Raw genomic sequence first — 18,072 nt, 5'->3', positions numbered from 1 at the left:
TACTTCCAGTGTGCCAAGCACTGTGCTAAGTCCTGAGTTTACAAATAAATACTTCTTGATTGAATAGTTGATTGATCTATAAAATGAGGGGTTTAGACAGAAGATTTCTAAGTTCTCCAGCTCTGATATTCAGTGGTTTTGTGAATCTGACTGTATAAATGGCAATGTGCAAAGATCGAAGATCGTAAAGAAAAACTGACCACACCTAATTCTTGGATGCTCTTTACTCCCTTTATCTCCTGATTCTCTTATTTCACATCTGACTGTTCCTTTTCAGTCTTTGCTAGATCATCATCCCTTAATTATGGGTTTTCCCTAAAGGCTCGGTCTTGTGTCCTCTTCTCTCCTTTGTCTTTGCATCATTCTCTCTCATTAAATTCCCAATGATTCAATTGTCTTGTCTATACAGATAACTCCAAAATCTATATATTCAGCTTTAATATGCCTCCTGAGTGCATATTTCCACCTGTATTTTTCCCACAGTTACTTGAACTCAACATTTGTAAAAATTTATAAAAAACTCATGGCTTTTGTTTAGTTCTCTCTCTCCCTCCTCCTTTCCTTTCCTTCCCCTGCACCGGTGGGAAGGAAATCAGCCTTATTATATATTATTTGTCTTCATGCATTCTGTGGGCCAGCCTTCTTGCTCTTTACCATGCATATTTAGCTCTTCTCTGAATTCAGAATTCAATCTCCTGCCTTTGCACAGATTATACCACATGGAGTCCACTGTTCTGGAGGATGTAACCTGTATAGGACTATTCTTAAAATGCCAAACCATCTAAGTAAGTTTCATAGAACATCAGTTAAATTCAAATATAAGTACAAAAATACACTATAGGATCATGGAATTAGAGATGGAAGCTACCATAGATACTATCAAATTTAAGTCTCTCATTTTACAAATGAGGAATTGAGGCCAGAGAAGTTAACTAATGACATAAATTATTTTTTGCAATGGCAATCACATATACAGCACCCACCTCCAAATTCCCCTGTACTCCTTCTCCCAAATCCAGAGATAGCAATGATAATTTAAGATTAGAGAGAGACAGAAAGGGAGAGGGACAGAGACAGAGAAACAGAGACAGAGAGAGACAAAGAGAGAGACAGACTGAGGCAGAGAGAGAGACAGAGAGACAGAGACAGAGAGGAAGTGAATGAATGTACATTATAGAATGAGAGGTTGAATGTGGTGACAATGCAGTATTGAAATTATCTCTTTTTCTATTTTTCTCACATCTTTTGTACCATTGAATTCTGAATATTACTTAATTCTTAGGAAAATATCAATTTTTATAGATTCCTTATTTTCTCAACTAATAGATCTATACCTTGACATTTTATCTCATAGCCCTAAACTCCTAACCATTTTATATTTTAGCATTTTACAGCTGGAGCTATTCATTTGGATACAAAGCCAAAATATTACAAAATACTTCAGGATGGTGAGCCTAGAGCATTTTAGAATTTTATGTCACAATAGTGGATTGAGTTGAATTGGTCACAGCATTAATTTACACAAACCATGAAACCAAAAGCCATGTCTCTTTTTCAATTCAATTCAGTTCACTGTAAGGTAGGTGTCATCTAAATGACATGGGTCATCTAAATGTATAGATATGGCTCACAGACAGCATGGATAAATGTCTCTGAAATTTGGCATGCTTCTAAGAGAGATTGGGATTTCTAACTGAAGGGAACAAGAGATTTAAGTCCTGTTCCTTGTATTACAAACCATTTGATCTGAGTCTCAATTTTATCATCTGTAAAGTAGGAGTGTGTGTAAACTAAATTATTTCTATAGCCCCTTCTAATTTTTAAAGATTTCAGTTTCAGTTAAGAAGAGGGGGTAGAATATGGATTTAAGTAGTAGGCATGCCTTAGGCCTCAATAACTGAGGGAAGTAGGCATATGAATTATGATCTACTTAATGAAATTTCTACAAAAATAAAATTATTAAGGTAATAATAATAATAATGACTGACATTTATATAGTGCTTTAAGACTTGTAGCATATTTTGCATGCATTATTTCATACTCTCTTCCCTAAGGGATACATCATGGTATAGTGGGAAAAGCACTAGCTCTGAGGTTAGAGGACCTGGGTTGAAATACTGCCTCAGATGCTTACTATGTGTGTGGAACTGGGTGATGAGACCCCTCCTTGGGTCTCAGTTTCCTCATCTGTAAAATGTTGGGGTTGACTAGATGGTCTCAATGGTCCCTTCCAGCTCTGAATCTGTGATCACTTTCAGCTTGACATCTATAATCCTCTCGTCCTACTAGAAATTTCCCCTGGAGACACTGCATTGCCATTTCCCTCTTTCAGGGATCCTCTCCCACCCTCTTCCCCGCCCTAGTCAATGACCACTCATTTCCTCTTTAAATTTTCTCTTTAAATTCCAATTCTGCTCTCTCTGTTTAACTGAAACTTTGCCATTAAATGTCATCAGTTACTCCTTTGCCAAAGTCAATGTTTTTTCTCTGTCTTTTTTCTTTTGTGTGTGTGACTATTCTGAATCATTTGAAGCTGCTGACTTTCCCTTCTTTCTTGAGATTCTCTTTTCTCCTACCTTCCAGCCATGACATGCTACCCTAATTTTTGACTTCTACTCTATCTCCTTTGACAGCTCATGTTCCTTTTTCTACTTAAATGTAGGAGTTCCCCAAGACTCAGTCTTTAGAACCCTTTTCTTTTCTTCTTTTCTTTTTCCTGGAGAAACCATCTACCCTCATGATTTTGAAGATTAGTTCTATGTGAATTACTCTCAATTCCACTTTTCTACCTCTGACTTTATTTTATTTTATTTTATTTTTGTATTTCATAATGTGTGCTAGATATTTCCATTTGTATAAGCCACCATTACTTGGACTCGGCATGTTTAAAAGTGAACTGTTAATCCTTCTCTCTCCCACAAGCTAATTCTTTTGATTGTCCTTTTTTCATTGTTAATAGCACCAAGATTTCCCAAGTTTGCTAGTCTTGAAACTTTGACAATCTTTGATTTAGAATTCTGCCTCAACTCCTATATTCAATTAGTCACTACATATTATCAAGTCTTCCTTTAGGAAACTGTTTCTATTCCTCCTTTCTTCTTGGTTACCACAGTGTTAAGGACCTCACTGTGCAGTGCTTAGACCAGTAACTGATCTCTCTCTGTGCTTTTCACATTCTGATTCATCTTCCACTTTTTTGTCAGCTAAGCTTTCCCAAAACATTGTTTGAGTGGCCATTGCTTTGTCAAAAACCTTCAGCTTCTCCCTACTATCTACAAAATAAAATCCAAACCCAAGCCCTCCATGATCTGTCCCCAGCCCTATCTCCCACTAATAATTAGCTTACATTTATCTGGGAGAACTTGTTATGTTCCAGGCAGGCATCGTGCTAGGCACTTTATAAATACAATCTCATTTGAATCTCACGATAACCCTGGGGTGTAGGTACTATAATCATCCCACTTCATAGCTCAGGAAACTGTGTCAGGCAGAGGTTGCATGACTTCACCAGTCGCAGAGCTAGTACATCAGGCCACATTTGAACTTCCTGACTTGAGGCTCAGCACTCTATCAACTGCACCACCTACCTGCCATTACTTTAATACTTTAAGATTTATAGAACACTTTCTTTACAAAGATTTTGTTTCTCTAGGACCCAGTATAACCCAGGAAACCAAAGGTTATTAAATAGATTAAGTGACTTGTCTCAGGTATTACATACCAGATAAGTGTCAGAGTCAGAATTTGAACCCAGGTCTCTGGACTCTAAATATAATGCTTTTTTTTTAAACTATCCTTTCTTTTCTTTTTAACTACATTGCACTGTTTCCCATTCTATTTCTCCTTATGCCGAGATTCTAATAGAGCCAAGCTGGCCTAATCACCTTCCTTTGAATCTATCTTTTGCCTTCCTAAATCTGAGAAGGAAATAAATGTTTGTTGATCTGACTTTTTATTTTAATCCCTCATTTCTTCTTATTAATAATAGTATACACCTGCTGGAGCAAAATTAAAAATAACAGATCAGAACCTATGTCACTAAACATTGCTGCTACCAAACAAAGCTTGACCAAATTTTTGAGTTGCCTGTGAGAATGCCCCAGGATTTAGCCTTAGTTACTGGCTGATTATCATTTCCCCAAGCTTCTTCTCGACTGCTTCCAAACATGAAGGTGATAGCTGCCACTTCAATATTCTCTTCTTATCTCAGAGAAGTCTCCTAACTCTGGAGTCAAAAAGAGGTTGCCGTGAATTTTTCTCAACAAGGGCCTAGGAGTTAGAGGCCTCACCTTTCTCACCTTCTGCCTGCTAACTTCTTTGTGGCTCATCCAAAAGATACTTCAAATGGAAATAAAAATTGTCTTTGAGATTTACAAACCAGGAATTTTATCTGTAGTCTACAACCTAGGGCCTTTTTTTTTTTTTTTGGTGAGGCAATGAGGGTTAAGTGAGTTGACCAGGGTCACACAGCTAGGAAGTATCAAGTGTCTGAGGCTGTATTTCAACTCAGGTCCTCCTTACTCTAGGGCCAGTACTCTATCCACTCCACCACCTAGCCACCCCAACCCTGGCTATTCTTATATTGCTTCTTTCCACTAAATTTCTTAAAGGTGATTGCCTCTCTTAAAAACAAACAAAATCAGGAAAATCTAAATAGAACAATGAGAAAAGTTTTTTGTTGTTGTTGTTGTTCAGTTGCTTTTTGTTGTGTCTGACTTTTCATGATCCCATTTGGGATTTTCCTGGCGAAGATACTGGCATTATTTGCCATTTCCTTCCCCAGATCATTTTACAGATGAGGAAACTGAGGCAAACAGGGTTAAGTGACTTGCCCATGGTCACACAGCTAGTAAATGTCTGAGGCCAGATTTGAATTCACGAGCACGACTATTCCTGATTCTAAGCCCAGCACTCTATCAACGGGGCCACTTTTTTTGTCTTTTACCATTAGATAGTTTGGGATTTCAAAGTATAATTTTACTATAAAGAACGAAGCCAACAGCATTCAGAAATCTGTTTCCCTCGGCCATAATATAACTATTCTTCAGAATTAAAAGAAGGAAAGGTTCTTAAGACTCACCTAGTTCAACCCCCCTCGTTTCACTAATGAGAAAAATGAGGCCCAGGCACATGGACAGGTTTGTCCAATTGTCACACAGGTAGTGAGTAGAACAGGACTCAAATGCAGCTCTTCTGTCAGCAAATGCAGTATTCTTTCCACTGTACAACACTGTCTTCCCAGGTCCCATTTACCAAAAAGCCAGAGAAGTGCTTCTGAATAAATTTTCATCTTCCCACCTCAATCAGCTGTGTTACCATTTTCCTACTCTACCCGCCATTCCAGAACTGAACCTTTTCAACATGTGCCTCCAGAATTCATGTCTGCCAGTCTCTGAAGAAGTTAATTCACTCATCATTAGTGCTTCTCTCCTAGGGTCCCAGCCCAACTGATTGGTGACTGAGTATAAACTAGTCTGATTAAGACACTTATCTACTGTTGACTCCAGAACTGGAACAGGCTTCACCTCTTCATCCTATCTAGCTATTCAGCCATATACCTTGAAAATTTTTTCTGCCACTGCTGCCCTGCTTCCCTCCATCTCTTGCTATAAGCACAGTAATTAAATTTGAAATAACATTATTTCTGGAAAGAGTGTGTCGAATGACCACCCTATACACCAACTTACCATCTCTGTCACTCTCAGGACCAAGGCTCTCCTCCTTGACCACTCTGTCTCTCTATGTGTTTTTTTTACTCTTTAAGAACATAAACTCTTTGAGGGCAGGGGCTGTTTCTTTCAATTTGTACCTCTAGCACTTAGCACAGTGCCTGGATCGTAGAAAGTGCTTAAAATATTTTTTATTCATTCACAAGGGCAGACTTGACCTGAAAGTGTTAATGTTAATACTTTCCTGTCAAAAGGATGGGTCACTCTGACAGATTTTTTATTTAATGTTCCTCTTTATAAGGGAATAGGCTAAGGATCATTTGGTGCCATCTCATATATAGCCATTAGGCTCATAGCCTTCAAAGAAACTATTAAAATAATTCATGTCAAAAGAGGATTGAGGTGACTAGGTTCATAATCACCAAATCAATTTTTCATGTTTTCTATAAATTATTGTGCAACTTTTATAAGGTGACCCAAAGCCAAAAAGCTTAGAAATTTTATGTTGGCATCAATTATGATTTTATTCCTCATCACTAATTCTTAATTTCTGCTTTTATGGATTAATTGTGGTTGGGCAATGGACAGGGATGTTTAATTACTACTCCTTATAATATAAAATTAAATTATGATGGATGGATGGGTTTTGCATTTTTAGCATTATATTCTGCAACAACAAAATGGGACTAAGTAAAGAAGATAAATAGCAGAAAGCACACAATACATTTTGTGGATAGATAAAAGCTAAATGAAGAAAACCTGGAAGTCTTAAAGGATTGCAAACTCAACAGAAGTCAATGGTGGAAGCCCAAAATGATAATACTATCTTATTCTGCATTAAGAGAGGCAAAATACCTAGGCCTAGGATTATGATAGTCCCACTGGACCCTGCCTTGGTCAGGCCATATCAGGGTTATTGGATGCAATTCTGAATATCACATTTGAGAGACAATAGACAAACTGGAGAATTGAAAGTTGGAGGGAGTAAGAGCACACCAGATGAGCACTGGCTGAAGGAACCAGGGATGTTTAACCAGAAGAAGAGAGAACTCAGGAGGTACATGATAACTATTCTCAAATATGTAGAGGAGGATTTAACTTATTGTTTGTCTCTGGAGGGCAAGAACTGGGAGAGATAGGTGGCAGATGGGTGAACTTTAAGTTCCATGTGCAGAAAAAGTTCCTAAGCATTAAAACTACCCCAAAGTAGAATGGGCTGTTTGAGGAGCTGGTGAGCTCCCATCACTGGGACTTCTTCAGGCAAAGTCTGGATGATCATTGTTATGTTGTACAGGTGGTCCTTACTCAGGAACAGGTTTGACTAGACCTGTTATTGTTATTCAGTCGCTTTCAGTCTTGTCTGACTTTTCATGATCCCATTTAGGGTTTTCTTGACAAACATCCTGGATTGGTTTGCTATTTTCTTCTCCAGATCATTTTACAGATGAGGAAACTGAGGCAAACAGGGTTAAGTGAGTTGCCCAGGGTCACATATCTAATAAGTATTTGAGGTTGGATTTGAAGTTAAGTTTTCCTCACTCTAGGCCCAACACTCTATTCATTGAGCCACTTCACTTCCCTTAGAGTAGAGTAAGTGTTCTAAATCATTGCTTATGTATCATAGACTGCTTGGGCATTCTGTTGAAGTCTATAGGCCTCTTTTCAAATACATAGGATTTCAATGGAAACTAATACAATTATCAATTTTTTAAAAAATTCACAGATTTCAGGTTAAGAACACTTCGATTAGATGAATTCTTCAAATTATGTTCAACTTTGATGTCTTGTTATTATGTAGTCAGTGTGTTTAGTTTTATATACACACAAATACATCCCTAAAGGGAAGGAAAATGAAAGCAGAACCATAGATGAGGAAGGAGAAGAAACAGGGATATGCCACTGAGCCTGTGGACATCCTCAATGGATATTTAGCTGATGACTATTAAAATAGAACATAGCTACAGACTGTTGGTTAATGAAATTGAGAGCAAGAGCAAAAACAAGAAAGAGTACAAGAGTGAGACAGACAGACAGACAGACAGATAGATAGATAGATATTGATAGATATTGATAAAGACAGTGTGAAAGAGACACAGAGAGCTAGAGAAGAGATGGAAACAGAAAACTCAAATCAGTATATACTCATAAGGAAAGGGGTTATAATGATCTGTGAGAATGTCAGAATTCTTGTTCCTATGTTCAACACTGTCTAATGTGCCAAATTACCCTCCACCCATAAGTTCCCTATAGAGGTTGTCAAGCTTGAGTAACAATTCTGGCCTTATGCAATTCAATTCAGTAAATGTTAAATATGGGCCTTCTACTCCCAAGGCACCATATTAAGCTCAGGAATACAAAGATGGGGGAAAAAACTCAGTATATACAGTTTCTGCCCTTAAGAAGCTTACAATTTATTTATAAGATAGCATGCGATAATGGCAAAGGAGAGATCAAAATGAAGTTTCTCTGATAATTCAATGAAGATAATGAAGCAAGGGGGATTGGATAGAAGAATCTTGTTGTAGTAGCTTCAGAGTTCAACAAGTCGAGTTTTCTGCTCTAACCGGTAAACCAGCCTCAGTGGATTGATAATTAGACAGACAGAACATTTATTTTTTTCTATTTATTTATTTATTTATTTGTTTGTTTGTTTATCCATTTATTTATTCATTCATTCATTCATTCATTCATTCATTCATTTATTTATTTATTTGTTCATTCATTCATTTATTTATTTCAGGCACTTGGGGTTAAGTGACTTGCTTAGTGTCAAATGTTGCTCTGAGGCCAGATGTGGACTCAGGTCCTCCTGACTTCAGGGCAGGTGCTCTATCCACTGCGCCACCTAGTTGCCCCTAGAACATTTATTAAGCAATTGTGTGCCTGGCACTGTGCTAAGTACTGATTCATCCTTTGTAAACAAACCCCAGTGCTCTTGTCCCATCCCACAATCCCTAGTGTCTGGATTTCCTAGCCATGAACCCCAGAAACTGAGTTTCTAATGTGTGCTGCTAAAATTTACAGATGTCTGTTTACCTCTTTGTTCCTCCACCAGTTGCCTATTATTCTGACCTTTCAACTGCCTTGTCCCTACCTGCTTCAACACTCTTTGAGTGATTCTTGGATTGTGCTTGGTACTCACTTGGCTTATGTGACTCACCTTTTACCTTGCCTTTGAACAGATAGCCTAGCATCGGCTTCATATTTTGCACTACGTATACCCAGATTATGCAAAGTCCTCCGGCTTTTCTTTTGTGTTTAGAACCGCAGCCTACGCTCTATTCTCTGGGGTTGACTAGAATCAAGTTTCTGATCTTTTCCATCCTAGTTGCCACCTGAGCCCCAGTTATGACAGGATATCCTGACAAAGGTCTAGAGAAGAACATGAGGCCAAGAGGCTGATACACAAATAGTGATAGGATCTTGTTGTCATGCACAAGAGATGGGTGAGCCTTCATAGAAGTCTTGGGAAAACAAACAGTAGCTCCCATGGACTACAAATTAATTGAATCCTTTTGCAAACTTTGAACTTCTCAGTAAACTATTTCTCCTCTCTAGGTTTGTATTCCTCCATCTGTAAAATTAGGATTAGATTAGATTAGATAAAGCACTTTCTAAATGTGTACTATGGACTAGATACTGTTCTAAACTCTGAGAATACAAATATAAACAAAAAGAAAGACAGTCATTGTTCTCAAAGAGCTTGCATTCTAGTAGGGCAGATAATAATAAAAATAAAAAAGGAACTGAATTAGAGAATCAGGAGCTGCGCCTGGTTAGAAGTGAGCATGGATGGCATGGGTGCTTTCTCAAAGGGAGGGTCCAAAGAGGAACTAATCAATCAGAGGACAAAGCTTCAGGAATGGTGGCATCTCCATTTGAGCAGAGGTGGCAAAGCAGTCTGGCAAATCAGGAACTGAGCTGAGTTTGGGTTAGGGTTAGAACAGATGATTTCTAAAGCCCAATTCAGCTTTAATGTTCTATCTATTCTATGAAATTTTAATCCCATGTAAGAGTATTGCCACTGACTCACAGTAGATTCTGTAAGAACCTAACCTTTCACAAATATCTTCTGCTCAAACTCCTGGCAAGATCCTACTTTAATTTAAGGCACAGTCAGAGCAAAAATACATAGAGATCTTTCTGGATCCATTTAACTAAAAGATAAAACACCAAAAATAAACCTAAGGTTTTCAATATTCAAAGCAAAGACAACTTCATTTTATTCATTGTTTTGCAATATCAACGTAGTCCCACAGTTCTTTACAGCAATAAATAGTAAAACAACAACAAACCCCCAAAACAAAATAAAACAAACAAAAATCCAAACCCAATGCATTGTTTTGGTGGTAAGCAGTGTGTTAAATGACCAGAAATCACCTAGGTCAGTTCCAGGAGCCAACAAATGGATTTTTAGCTGATAAACAGATCTTCACCATCCATCAGCTTTCACCATGGTACAGCATTTGTATTTTCAATAGGAGAGAAAATGTTCCAAAATGAACATAATGATCACAAAGAAATTGGTTCTCAGGCACTGGACAGCTTGCCTTCTACATCTGGAAGGAATAATTCATAGACTCTCCACATACTTCCAAATACAGATAACTGCACAAGATAACAAAATAACTTTTTCAATCTTTCCCAAGTATAGTGTGACTAACCTATTTTTTTTGTCATGCTACTATGTGAAACTTTGGTCCATAAGATGTCTGTTCACTCTCATTCTCTCTCTCTCTGTCTCTCTGTCTCTCTGTCTCTCTGTCTCTCTGTCTCTCTCTCCTTCCCTCCCTCTCTCCCTCCACTTTCTTATGGAGAGGGCTATGTTTGGAATAAATGAGTGACTAGATCAGGAGAATGTCAAAGTGGGTTCAGAATGCCTACAAGCAGAGAGTCACTTGGACACCAGTTAGTTAGACTCTAGGAGATGTGTTTCCCTCCTCCTCATGGGACCTCCACAGACCCTAAGCCACAGGGCCTGGACAGCTGCTAGAAACTGCATCCTATTAGAAAACAGAATCATATCTGTTCAGAGTGAAGTGTTGCCAAGAACACAGAAGCTGAGGGTGGGGATGCTGCCTTCAACATTCCTGTCTGTGTAGCACAGGATGGCAAACATGTCCAGGCTGCTAACTTTTTGCTTCCTAAGCCAACTGGTCCATTCTTGCACCTAGCAACCAACAAAATGAGGATGAGTTGTGGATACAGCTACCAAGGTAAGTGCCAAATACATCCAGATAACTCTGTGAGATCATGGTGTCAGGTTGCTTTGGTATTGGAGTGATTGGTTGAGAAAGGGGAGAGAATGTCTTTGCCTAATGATTATTAAAGGTAGACCTACAGCCAGGATGCTCTAGGTCAGAGGTGTCAAACTTATGACCTCCATCTAGAGTAAGATGTAATTGGTAAATGTTTACCAAACTAAATAAAAATTAAAAAAACACATAGATAATGCTAATTTGTGGTTTTCTAAGGCAATTTTCAGCCCACAGGGGTCCACACAGGAATCCTGGGAAGTTTAAATGAGATAATGGATATAAAGCACTTTATAAACCTTAAAGGTTATTATTGTTATTATTATTATTATTATCATTATCATCATCATAATTATTAGACTACAGTCATTAGACCTCAGTGATGACTTCATTCTCTAAGCTTCTAATGCACTCCTACTCAGCTAAAGCAATGTTTATAGTGCAATACAGGGCTGTGTTGGAAAATGTTTAACAATTTTACTCTACAGGAAAAAAGTATGGATACACAGTTAAATTTAATCTGCATTATTAGCACTTTCTGGAGTTTAGACAACCACCAATAATAAATCAAGTCTTTATTTGTTGTGATTGCACATTTTTGCTCATACTGAAGACTGAACAATCCAAGCCTTTTAAAGTTGGATCTATCCAGCACATCCTTGGTCCTGTCCCACCTGCATCCAGAACAACTAAGCAACTTCCTAAAGTTCCTTTCATCTTTGTCATTAGGGATTATGTGGTTTGTGCTTCTTTTTAGCTCAGGGGTGGACTAATTGGCTAGCCAAGCCCAGGAATTATATTAACTTTGTTATGGGTTTGCCCTAAAACTTTAGATAGAACAATATAGTTTTTTTTTTAAATCATAGGTATAAAAGGATTTTAAAAGACTCAACATTTCCTGAGGCAGTCCCATCTTACTTTCTGATGGTTCTCATTATTAGGGATTTTAAAAAAATGTTGAGCTCAAATCAATCTCTTTGCTGCTATGACTCATCACCTCACTGTACTACAAGGGCATGTAACTAACAAATATAACACTAAAGCTCTTTATAAATATAAAGGGGTATAATGTAATGCTAAACATGAATACTCCAGGGGCATGTTTCCAGAACTATTTCCCATAGAGATAGAAAACGCCACATTTACATAAGGAAAAATCCATATGCTAGGTCCAAAACCTACCATGGTCACAGAACCATAGTAACTTAAGAGTTTAATAGGACATCTGAGATCATCTAGTCCAAGGCTTATAGGTTAGGAATTTGTTCTATAATGTCCTGGACAACTTGTTCAGTCATTTTTCAGTCATGTCCAACTCTTCATGACTTCATTTGGGGTTTTCTTGGCAAAGGTACTGAAGTGGTTTGCCATTTCCTCCTCTAGCACATTTTACAAGCAACAAGGTTAAGTGACTTTCACAGGGTCACACAGCTAGTAGGTGTCTGTGGCCAGATTTAAACTCAGGAAGGTGATTCTTCCCCCATGCAGGCTGAGCACTCTATCCCTGGCACCACCTAGCTGCCCCTCTCTGACAGCTAGTCATGCAATATCTTCTTTAAGACATCTATATGGAGAATTCAGTATTTATTTTTTAGGCAGTTGGGGTTAAGTGACTTGCCCAAAGTCACACAGCCAGTAAGTGTCAAGTGTTTGGTGTTAGGCCAGATTTGAACTCAGGTCCTCCTGACCTCAGGGCCAGTGCTCTTTCCACTGCACCACCTAGCTGCCCCAGAATTCAGTACTTCTTGAAGCAATCATTTCATTTTGGATTGGCTCAAATTATTAGAAATTAACTGTCCATTGACAACTTTCTTTTTCTCCTCCTCTGTCTCTTTTTTTCCCAGCCTTACTCAAAGATTGTTGAGACATCCCCTCAATTTTCTATTCTTTGCCCCAAAAAGAATTGCTATAAACATAGGTCCTTTTCCTTTTGTTTTATATTTGGGATACAGACCTAGTAGTGGTATTGTTACATCAAAAAGTATGTGTGGTTAATAGCCTTTTGGGCATAGTTTCAAATTGCTCTACAAAATTGTTGAATTAGTTCACAACTCTACCAATAGTGCATTAATATCTCATTTTCCCCACATCTCTTCCACTATGTGTCATTTTCCTTTTCTGCCCTATTAGCCAATCTAATAGGTATGAGATAGTACCTCAGGATTGTTTTAATTTGAATTTTTCCAATCAATAGTGAATTAGATCATTTAAAAAATATAACTGTAGATAGCTTTGATTGCTTTGTCTAAAAACTGTTCATATTACTGATCATTTAGCAATTGGGGAATGGCTCTTATTTTTATAAATTTTTTATAAATATTTTTATAAATTTGACTCAGTTCTCTGTTTGAGAAATATATAATATATAAATTTATAAGAGAAACTTGCTTCAATTTTTTTCACACTTATTTTGTTAGTTGTCTTGGTTGTAATTCTTTGAGATCTGTAGAGTTGTAGACCTCTTTTGCTCTACAAAATATCATATTCCAAACCCTCCCATCCTTTAATGTAGAAGCCCCTAAATCTCTTGTTGGCCTGACTGTGGCTCCATGATACTTGAATTGTTTCTTTCTGGCTGCTTGCAATATTTTCTCCCTTGACCTGGGAACTCTGGAATTTGATTGTAATATTCCTGGAAGTTTTCATTTTGGGATCTGTTTCAGGAGGAAATCTGTGGATTCTTTCAATTTCTATTTTACCCTCTAGTTCTAGAATATCAGGACAGTTTTACTTGATGATTTTTTGAAAGATGATGTCTAGGCTCTTTTTTTTTATCTTGGCTTTCAGGTAGTCCAATAATTTTAAATTATCTCTCCTGAATCTATTTTCCAGGTCAGTCATTTTTCCAATGAGATACTTCACATTGTCTTCTTTTTTTACTCTTTTGGTTTTGTTTTACTGTTTCTTGATTTCTCAGAAAGTTGTTAGTTTCCATTTGTTCAATTCTAATTTTTAAGGAATAATTTTCTTCAGTGAGCTTTTGGACCTCCTTTTCCATTTGGCCAATTCTACTTTTTAGGGAGTTTTTTTTTTCTTCAGTGAATTTTTGTGCCTCTTTTTCTATTTGGCCTATTCTGCTTTTAAAGGTATTCTTTTCCTCTTTGGCTTTTTAACTTTCTTTACCATTTGGCCCAATCTGCTTTTTAAGTTGTTATTTACTTCAGTATTTTTTCTGTGCCCTTTACCAAACTGTTGACTCATTTTTCATGATTATCTTGCATTGCTGTCATTTCTATTCCCAATTTTTCCTCTACCTCTCTTACTTGATTTTCAAAGGCGTTTTTGAGCTCTCTTCCATGGCCTCAGACCAATTCATGTTTTGCTTAGAGGCTTTGGATGAAGGAATTTTCCAAATACAAATATAAAATACTTTATTTTCTTCTGAGTATGTGTTTTGATTTTCCTTGTCACCACAGTAACTTTCTATGGTCAGAATTTTTTCTGTTGTTTGCTCATTTTCTCAGCCTATTACTTGACTTTTAACTCTTTGTTAAAGTAGGGTTCTGCTTCCAGGGTGGAGGTGCAGTGTCCCAAGCTTCAGGGGTTTTATGCAGCTGTTTTCCAAGATACTTCTAGAGACCTATAAGTTTTCAGTTCTTCCAAGCTGCTATGATCTGAGGAGGGGTGTTTACTATTCTCCTGCCCTGTGCTCTTGCCTATGATTGTCTACAAGCACTCTTTTTTTGCCCTGGAACTGTAAGGAGGGTTCCTGCTCCACTGTGGCTGCAAGCTCTGCTATGCTAGTGCTCCTCTTCACCCTGAGACTGTCACCCAGGAACGAGACCCAGATCTGAGTCTGGGCACAGGAACAGAGTTCTGTATTAGTGCTAGCAAAGAGACCTCTGTAATCTCCTTCTGACCTGTTGTTTGACCCCTTTACCATCTGTGGGCTGAAAGCTTTGGAAGTAGTTGTTGCTGCTGCTGCTGATTCACTCCGAAGGCCTGCTCCTGGTTTCCACTGACCTTCCAAGTTCTCTTTGGTATCTGTGGGCTGAGAGGTCTGGAAACCACCACAGCTGCCACAGATTCAGTTGCCCCAAGGCCTGCTCCTGATTTGCTAAGGCCAGTCTTGTCTGGTGCAGCCCTGAACTTGACTGCACTCCTCTCTCACCCTGGTGCAATAAACCTTTCCTCATGACCTTCTAAATTGTCTTGGGCTGGGAAATCATTTCACTCTATCTTTTTGTGGGTTCTGCTATTCTAGAACTTATTTAGAATAATTATTTAAAGGTATTTGGAAAGTTTGGGAGGAGAGCTCAGGCATGTCCCTGCCTTTACTCCGTCATTTTGGCTCCACCTCCCTCCTTATCTCTTAAAGTACAGTAATATTCCATCACAGTCATAATACCACAACTTGTTCAGTCATTCCCCAATCAATGGACATCCCTTCAATTTCCAATTCTTTGCCATCACAAAAAAGGTGATATAAATAGCTTTTGTGTATATAAATGTTTTTCCTTTTCCTTTGATCTCTTTGATATATAGATCTATTAGTGCTATTGTGAAGTCAGAGAGTATTTTCTGTATTTATGGCCTTATGGGCAGAGTTCCAAATTGTTCTACAGAATGGATGGACCAGTTCACAATTGCACCAACAGTGCATTAGTGTCTCAATTTTCCCATATCTTTTCCAACATTTATTATTTTTCTTTTCTGTCATATTAATGGCTCTTTTTAAAAATAAAAGTGACTCAGTTCCTTTTATATTTGAGAAATGAGAAATTTGCTGTAACATTTTGGTATTATTTCATTGTTGGTGGTATCTTTTTAGCAAAAGTGTAGTTTCCTTGGTTGTCTTTTAAAATTAGGTGCATTTTTGTTTTTGCTGTCTGAGATCATGATTGCTACTCCTGCCTTTTTTACTTCAGCTGAAGCATAATAGATTCTACTTATGCCTTTTATTTTAACTTTATGTGTGTCTTTCTGTTTCAAACAGAATATTGTTAGAAATGACATGTTGTTGGATTCCAGTATTGAATCCATTTTACTATCCACTACTGTTTTATAGACCCATTTACATTCACAGTTATTATTATTGTATTTTCCTCCCTTTTTTCTCTGTTTCTGTCTCTCTGCCTCTGTCTGTCTGTCTGTTTCTCTCTCTCTTTCTCTCTCATCCCTTCTCAAAAATCTGTTTTGTTTCTGACCACTGCCTCCCTTAATTTATCCTCCCTTTTAATACCCCCTCCCCTTTCTCTTATCACTTTGTCCTCTTACTTCCTGGTAAGATAGAATTCTATAATCAAATGAGTATGTATATGTATTCTTCCCTCTTTGAACCAATTCTGATGAGAGTGAGGTTCAACTGTTACCCATCACCTCTTCCATTTTCCCCACCACTGTAAAAGCTCTTTCTTGTACACTTCTTTTATGTGAGATGATTTTTATCTCCATTTTTCCTCTGCCTTCCCCTGCTTTTTTAGTGCATCCCTCTTTCTCACTCGTTAATTTTTAAAAAATCATTACAAAACAATCAACTCACACCCATGCCCTCTGTCTTTATACAGTCCTTCTAACTGGCCTAAAATGACAAAGTTCTTAGGAGATACATATATTATCTTCCCATATGGGGATGTAAAAAGTTTAGTCTTATTGACCTTCTTTATGTTTACATTTTTATGCTTCTCTTGAGTCTTGCTTTTGAATGTCACATTTCCTATTCAGTTCTCATCTCTTCATTAGGAAGGCTTCAAGGTCCTCAATTTCATTAAATATCAATTTTGTTTACTTGAAGGATTATACTCAGTTGTGCTGGGTAGGTTATCTTTTGGTTGTAATCCTAGCTCCTTTGCCTTCTGGAATATTTTATTTCTAGTCTTCTGCTAAGTCTTGTGTGATCCTGACTGTGGCTCCATTATGTTTGAATCATTTCTTTCTAGATGCTTGCAATATTTCTTCTTTCACCTAGGAGCTCTATAATTTGGGCATATAACATTCCTAGGAATTTCCATTTTTGGATCCCTTTCAGGAGGTGATCAGTGGATTCTTTCAATTTCTATTTTACTCTCTGGTTTTAGTATGTCGGTGAAGTTTTTCTTGCTAATTTCTTGAAAGATGATGTCTAGGCTCTTTTTTTTTTTGATCCTGGCTTTTGGGTAGTCCAATAATTCTTAAATTATCTCTTCTCAATTTATTTTCCAGGTCAGTTGCTTTCCCAATGGGTTATTTTATATTTTATTCTATTTTTCATTCTTTTGAATTTGTTTTATTGTTTCTTAATGTCTCAGGAAGTTATTAGCTTCCACTTCCCCAATTAAAAAAAATTTTTTTTCAGCTGGAAAGACTTGTATGGACTGATGCTGAGTGAAGTAAGCAGAACCAGGAGAATGTTGTACATAGTGACAGCCACGTTGTGCGATGACTAACTTTGATAGACTTGGCCCTTCTCAGCAATGCAAAAGATCTAAGACATCTCCAAAGGTCTCATAATGGAAAATGCTATCCACATCTAAGGAAAGAACAATGGAGTCTGAATGAAGATAGAAGCATACTATTTGCTATATTTTTCTTCTGTTTGTTTTGTTTCCTCTTTCTGGTGGTTCCTCCTATTGGTTCTAATTCTTCCTTACAACATCAATAATGTGAAAATATATTGAATAGGAATGTATATGTGTAGCCTATATCAGATTGTGTGCTGTCTTGGGGAGGAAGGGGGAAAGGCAGGGGGAGAAAAATTTAAAACTCAAAAGCTTATGGAAGTGTGTAGATAAATCAAAATAAATTAATAAAAAAATTTTTTTGGAGGCAATTAGGGGCAAGTGACTTGCCCAAGGTCATATAACTAATAAGTTTCTGATGCCATATTTAAACGCAGTCCTCCTGACTCTAGGGTCAGTGCTTTATTGATTGTTCCACCTAACTACTTCTCCCATTCAATTTTTAAGGTATTATTTTCTTCAGTGAGGTTTTTGTACATCTTTTCCTATTTGGTCTATTCTGCTTTTTAAATAATTTTTTCTTCAGTAAATTTGTGTGCTTCTTTTACCATTTGGACAATCCTATATTTTAAGATGTTATTTTCTTCAGTATTTTTTTGACCTCCTTTACCAAGCTGTTAATTCTTTTCATAACTTTCTTGCATCACTCTCATTTCTTTCCCCATTTTTCCTCTACCACCTATTTCTTTCTTTAACTCTTCTAGGAAATCA

Source organism: Phascolarctos cinereus, unplaced genomic scaffold, assembly GCF_003287225.1.
Source record: "Phascolarctos cinereus isolate Bilbo 61053 unplaced genomic scaffold, phaCin_HiC Scaffold_5;HRSCAF=322, whole genome shotgun sequence".
Lineage (NCBI taxonomy): Eukaryota > Metazoa > Chordata > Mammalia > Diprotodontia > Phascolarctidae > Phascolarctos > Phascolarctos cinereus.
The sequence above is the reverse complement of the archived record's forward strand: the minus strand, read 5'-3'. Positions refer to the sequence as shown.